We start from the raw sequence: 6,588 nt of genomic DNA, 5'->3' as shown, positions 1-6,588 counted from the left end.
AGTCTGATTTTTGTCGAATTGAAACAAGCAAACAAACAACAACCATGAATTAGATTTTCTGATATGTTGTAAAAAAAATGTCAAATAATGGATAGCTGAATATGGAAAAAAGTAATCTTTTGATCAGCAAGTTATTCAAAAACTACATTCTATTACTTCTGAACACTCTAAAACTTTTCTACCTTTCTAAATAAGACATAAACCCCACATTCTCTATTTTGCTGGAGTAAAGTTTTAATTATACTTACAGAACAAAAAAACCCCCAGGCTAAAAGACTAATGTTTCACTTTTTACTTTCATTGTCTCTTTCTTTTATTGTGTACCCATAAATATAAATGTAGGTATTTATATTTATGTATTGATAATTCTATAATCAGTTACCGACTAATACATACTTTGGCTTCGTGCTTTCTCCATGATTCTTTTTTCTGCTCTGATTCGCTCTGATTTCTGTTCTGATTTTGATTTGCCTGTTTAAGTAAGTGCTAGCAGAGCATAGTAACTTGTTTCTTCATTTTAAAAGATTCATTAATCCAACCCAAACTGACTACCCACAGTCTAATCTGATTCACTAGTGTTTTGGGCCTTGGTTTCTCATTCTTTTTGTGTATGCTTCTGCCCCTCTTCCCAGTCACATCAGACACAGACCCGTGGACCTAACAGACTCATTTCATTTATACTTTGCCATTATTGCAAGAAGTGGTGATTTTCTAAATGGCCTCTAATAGCCAGAAAGAGTTAATTTAACTTTCTGGAGCACCTAACTTTAATTGTTGAACAATCCATGTAAGACTGATTCAGTATATCTAGCTGTGATTATAATATTAAAAAACTCTAATTCTAAGGGTGCCTGAGTGGCCCAGTCTAAGTGTTTGACTTCGGCTCAGGTCGTGATCTTGCAGTTTGTGGGTTTGTGGGTTTGAGCCCCGTGTTGGGCTCTGTGCTGACAGCTCAGAGATTGGAGCCTGTTTCAGATCCTGTGTCTCCCTCTTTCTCTGCCCCTCCCCTGCTTACACTCTATCTCTGTCTCAAAAATAAATAAAATTTAAAAAAATTAAAAAAAGAAAAATAAATCTGATCCTAAAAGTTTGTAGCCCAAGTCTCTTTCCCAGGTGAAGATTAAATCATCATAGGATTACCACTCATACCCATTGCATTAACACTTAAGCATTTACATTCTTCTTCCTACACAAAATTATATCCACATAAAAATAATTATTTTTATTCCACATAAAATTAGTATTACTCTAAATTGTTTATATAAGCTTAATATAATGGACATATATAATTTTTTTTAGTCCAAAGAATAATGTCTTTCATCAAGGTGAGATGGAACCTTACAAGTAGAAAACTAGTAAATTACCAGTTTTGTGCCAAATGCTCTTTTTGCCTCTAAAATTATATGCCCTAGTATAAAATATCTAGATAATACTGTATTTTTTCTATGTAAATTTTATCAAGATGATTTAATACTAACACATAAGCTCTAAAGTTTCTAAGATGATATGACTTATTAATTCATTTGAACACTCACAGATGCTGAAGGAATGTTATTTTTCTATTTATGGTGAGGACACTCTAACAGCATAAGGTGGCTAAAACTTTGAGAGGAAGTTATAGGTTCTTATTGTGGTAACAGAAGACCCTTACCTCCTTAAGTTTTTTATATACTAGACATTCTCATATTAGCAAGTTCAGTTCCATGAAACACCTTTTTCTAAGAGTCAGTAAATAGAATAGGTATAATTTTTATGAGAAAATCATTGTAGGGTGATTGGTTTTTGTTTTGGAGGAAACACAACATAACCTGGTTGTCAATCTCCTCATGATAGGATGGATAGGTGGATATTAACCATGATTTTTGACAGTTGAAAGTTTTATTTGATATTTCCCATACTTAACTCTGATACCAAACCTACTTCCAATATAAACTTTAAATGAGTTATAACAAAACCACACAAATCCAAACAAACAACAACAACAACAACAACAAACAAAACACAAGAAACAAAAAACTGTGAGATTAGAAAGAGACAAAACAAAGAAAACACCCAAGAGTCATAACCCATGGGTGGGTAGATGAAGATAAGGGGAAAGAATATGGTTATATCAGGACACATTTAAAAGGATGTGATACAATTGCATTTACACTTCAAATTCTCAGCATCCTGAGGGTCTATAGATTTTGCTGGCATTTTTGAGGGCTAGTCATGTATTATCAGAAAGCATTCTAAACATTTATTCCTCACAAAAACATTAAGCCAAGTACATTATTATCCATTTACTGATATTACATGTACCTGAAAAAAAAAGCCTGACCTATAGTAATAAATAATAAATAAAATTCGAAAGAGACTGACTTAGTGTCATATGGATGATAAATATTAAACTTAGATGTAAAAATATGCCTATTAACTATAGAATCAATGCTTTGTGATACATTGTTACCAAGAAACATCCATAGTTGTAAGCTTCAGCTACTAAAGCCTTTTGGTGATCTTAAGGCTTAGTAAGACATCAAAGTATTCCTTATTCTACATGTTGGGCATAGTGTTATTAAATTAAAATTTATCTATTATTATAGTTTCTTATAATACAAATTATACCTAGGCTTCAACATCTATATAGATCCCTGGTTATTCGTTACTGGTATAAATGCAATTATTTAATTAGATACTTTCTATTATATTTCTTTCATATAAAGTGATTGGATCCTGGATAAATTACACTAGTTATACTCCTATGTGTATATATCTGATTATTTAAAAATACTTTTAGAAGTTGAAGACTTTCTCTAGGTAGAAGACACCAATCATTTATTCCATCTACCTCAATTCTAGAAAAATTTTTAAGCATCAATTTTCTGTCCAATCCTATATAATGTATTAGGGACGTAGTGGTGAGAAAAAAAAAGCAATATTAGTAAAACAAGAACGAAAATACACAGAAACCTAACAACATACAAAGTGACCAGGAAAAAAAGCACTACCACAAATACAGAAACAAAACAAAACAAAACAAATTCAAAGACTAGAGGATAAGGAAGATGGAGGAGACAAAATGGGAATATAGAGAGGGTTTAAGAAGGAAGCAGGAAAAATTAGCCACAGCATCACAGAAATGAAGGCAATCTTGGATGAAGCACAAACAAAAAACCTTATAGATGAACAGACATGGTGGGTGGAAAAAAGAAAACAAGAACAAATGAATGGTAATAAAACAAGTGTTAAAGGAGATAACAGAATAAATAATTAGATTTAGAAGACAAATATATAACATATGTATAATTGGATTCTTTAAAGACATAAGCTAAAATAATGGAACACACTATAAGTTAAAAATATAGTAGTAATAAATCTACACAGTTAGAATTGTGCAAAATCAAAATCTCTATAATGAAAGGGAAGAGCATTTCTTTGAAAAAGAAATATCATCTTCTTTAGAGGGAGAAACAAATTCATTTGGGATTCAGATTTCTTTCACAGAAATATTCATTGTCAGAAGAATGTGGATCGATACCTAAAAGAGATATCCTCAAGGAAATAAAATGTTACCAGAGACTTGAAATTCAGCCAAACCTTCAACAGAATTTTTTTTTTTTTTAAAGAGAAGACAGTGAAAGAAATCTCCTCAGATGACAACATATTCTGTTAATGAGGCTGTGGGGAGATAGACATTCAAACCGATGGTGAAAATACCAACTAGCACAAACTGTATAGACTTAATTGCTAACGCTAACTAAATTTAAAGCACACGTTTTGACAGAACAATCTCACTTCTAGAAATTTATCATTAGGTTATACTTACTTATATGTGAAATGACATATTTTTACATTTATTCAGCTCATTGTTTGTAATACATTTATTGGAAAAAACTTAAACACATCAATTATTTGTATCCACATAGTGATATATGAGGAAACTTTTTACTAATGTAGAATGGTGCTGATATAGAAAGATCTCCAGAATACACTGTTAAGTGAAAAAATTCAGAACAGTGCATATAGCATAGTATAGGTTTAAAGAAAAGATTGAAAAGTAAGATATTGGGGCGTCTGGGTGGCTCAGTCGGTTAAGCGTCCGACTTCGGCTCAGGTCATGATCTTGCGGTCCGTGGGTTCAAGCTCCGCCTCGGGCTCTGTGCTGACAGCTCAGAGCCTGGAGCGCATTTCAGATTCCGTGTCTCCCTCTCTCTCTCTGCGCATCCCCTATTCATGCTCTGTCTCTGTCTGTCTCAAAAATAAATAAACGTTAAAAAAAGAAAAGTAAGATATTTATTTTTTTGCTTGTTCTATATATTAAAAAGTTCTAGAAAGAAACATAAGAAATCGTGAGTTAATTTGAAGGCAAGATATGGATTGGGAAGGTTGAAGATAGGTGAGACAGTAAGAGAAAGATTTTCACTATGTACCTTTTTTGGGTATTTGGGGGTTTTGAATCATCGGAATGTATTACACATTCAAAAAAAGAAAGTGAATAAATTTAATTAAAAAAGGAAATACTAACTAAAATAGGTGAAGTACCTGAACAAATATTTCTAGACTCACAAGACAATTCCTTATTAAGAAGCTTTTTGTTAAGTCAGTTTAGAAAAATAGTATTCATAGCATAATTTTCAATAATATTGGCTATTTTCTGAGGAATAAAGAACTACAGTGTTCTGTAATCCCTCACAGCTATGTGATTCTGGCATATGACAAAATAATGTCACTATCTCTGTTTCAATTAAAATTGACACATTTAACAATCCTATTGAATTATTAAAACAAAACAAAACAAAAAATGTCACCAACAATGAAACCTTGCTACTGTCATTAATCATCATTTAAGGTTTAAAATGTTCAGAATCCATTGAAAATATTGTTCTTTATTTGTCAGTACTGTTCTATCTCTGACATCATTGCAATACTGGTGACTTTTTAGATGATCTATGTCATTTAAGAGCTAGTAAATCTATTTTAGGGTAGGGTAGTTGGAGATGATGCAGAAATCACACAAAGACCCTCACTGAGAAAAATAGTTCTTTAAGTTAGCCACATATGAAAATCTATGCAGAATATATTTGTCTCTATATATACATATATATAGAAATATTATTTTCCAGATATATATGGTAGCTCTCACTCCTAAAACAATACATATTTTAACTACCAAGATGGTAATATTCTGAGTTTATTCCTTTATTATTGGAAAAGACTACAGAAATATCAAATTAACTCTTCAGTAATTTTTATAGTTAGAAAAAATTATGTTTTTTTGTATTTTATTGAATAGGAAGCATAACTAAAATATTACCTTTGGACAGCTCTAAAAGGGAAATCTCTGTTGTGATTCTGTTGCTATCCAGGTTTTAGAAGTACAGCATTTAACTTTTGGGTAATACAATGTAACACTAACCTTGAATCCTGGTTATTACTTCCAAATAGGAAATTAATGTGTAGGAAAATCTAATGGAAAATCAAATTAATGTTACTAAATTGGAAACATAATCATTATCTTAAAATGAGAATAATCTTGTCTGCTTAATAAAACTTTTCATTCATTTGAAAAAGATATACCATTTGCTCATCAATAGGTTTCTTCAAAATCCATTTTATGTTTGTTTGTAAAAGCATCATTTTTAAATATTTTTTAAAAATTTATTTATTTATTTATTTATTTTTAATTTATTTTTTGAGAGAGAGAGAAAAAGAGAGAGAGAGAGAGAGAGAGAGAGAGATTATGAGCAGGAGAGAGAAGAGGACAGCGGATCCAAGGGGACTCTGCACTGACAGCAGCAAGCCTGATGTGGGGGCTCAAACTCACAAACTGTGAGATCATGATCTGATCTGAAGGTGGACACTCAACGGACTGAGACACCCAGGAGCCCCTAGATGCATCATTTTTTTTGGAATTACTTTTGCAATGCATCTACGGTGCAATTACCTGCTATTTGAAAATGTTCTTTTGAAAGACTTCTATAAATTCAAATCATGAGTTTTGTTTCATCTGGTTTTTAATCTCAACTCAAGGTTTTTAATTATCATTTAAAATGATTCTGTATTCCCCATTCAAATATATGATAATTAACTGGGATGAAATTATGTGCAATGTAAGTGCTGTCAGATAGAACCCCAAATTACAATACGTGGCATCAACCAAAGTAAATTATCCTCTACAAATATCTACAGTTGACATTGACGATAATATGAAAACTAAAGCAGCCATTTATACCAAAGAAAGATACAAAGCATATTATTGAATGTGAGATGTTAAATGAAGACTGAAAAAATAGATGAATGAGTTTGCAATTCTTCATATGACTGCTCAATGCTTCTGCTTTTAAAATAACACTCTAATTATCCTGTTTATAAATCTGCTTATATGATATATATGTTTCCAGTATATTCAGTATCTAATTACAGTGCTTGTTAATAGAAGTGTATTTTATATGTTAATATATCTCTTTTCTTGAAATAGTGATTGTAGAAGCTGTAACAAGCCATGCCTATCCTGTTGGAATTGATAAATCCTAATATTCTCTAAACAGAAGAAAAAATACAATATATCAGACCAAAGCCACATGGATCATTAAAATAAATAACTTG

The sequence above is a fragment of the Neofelis nebulosa genome, chromosome 5 (genome assembly GCF_028018385.1).
Source record: "Neofelis nebulosa isolate mNeoNeb1 chromosome 5, mNeoNeb1.pri, whole genome shotgun sequence".
NCBI classification, from domain to species: domain Eukaryota; kingdom Metazoa; phylum Chordata; class Mammalia; order Carnivora; family Felidae; genus Neofelis; species Neofelis nebulosa.
This window is presented reverse-complemented; position numbering follows the sequence as displayed.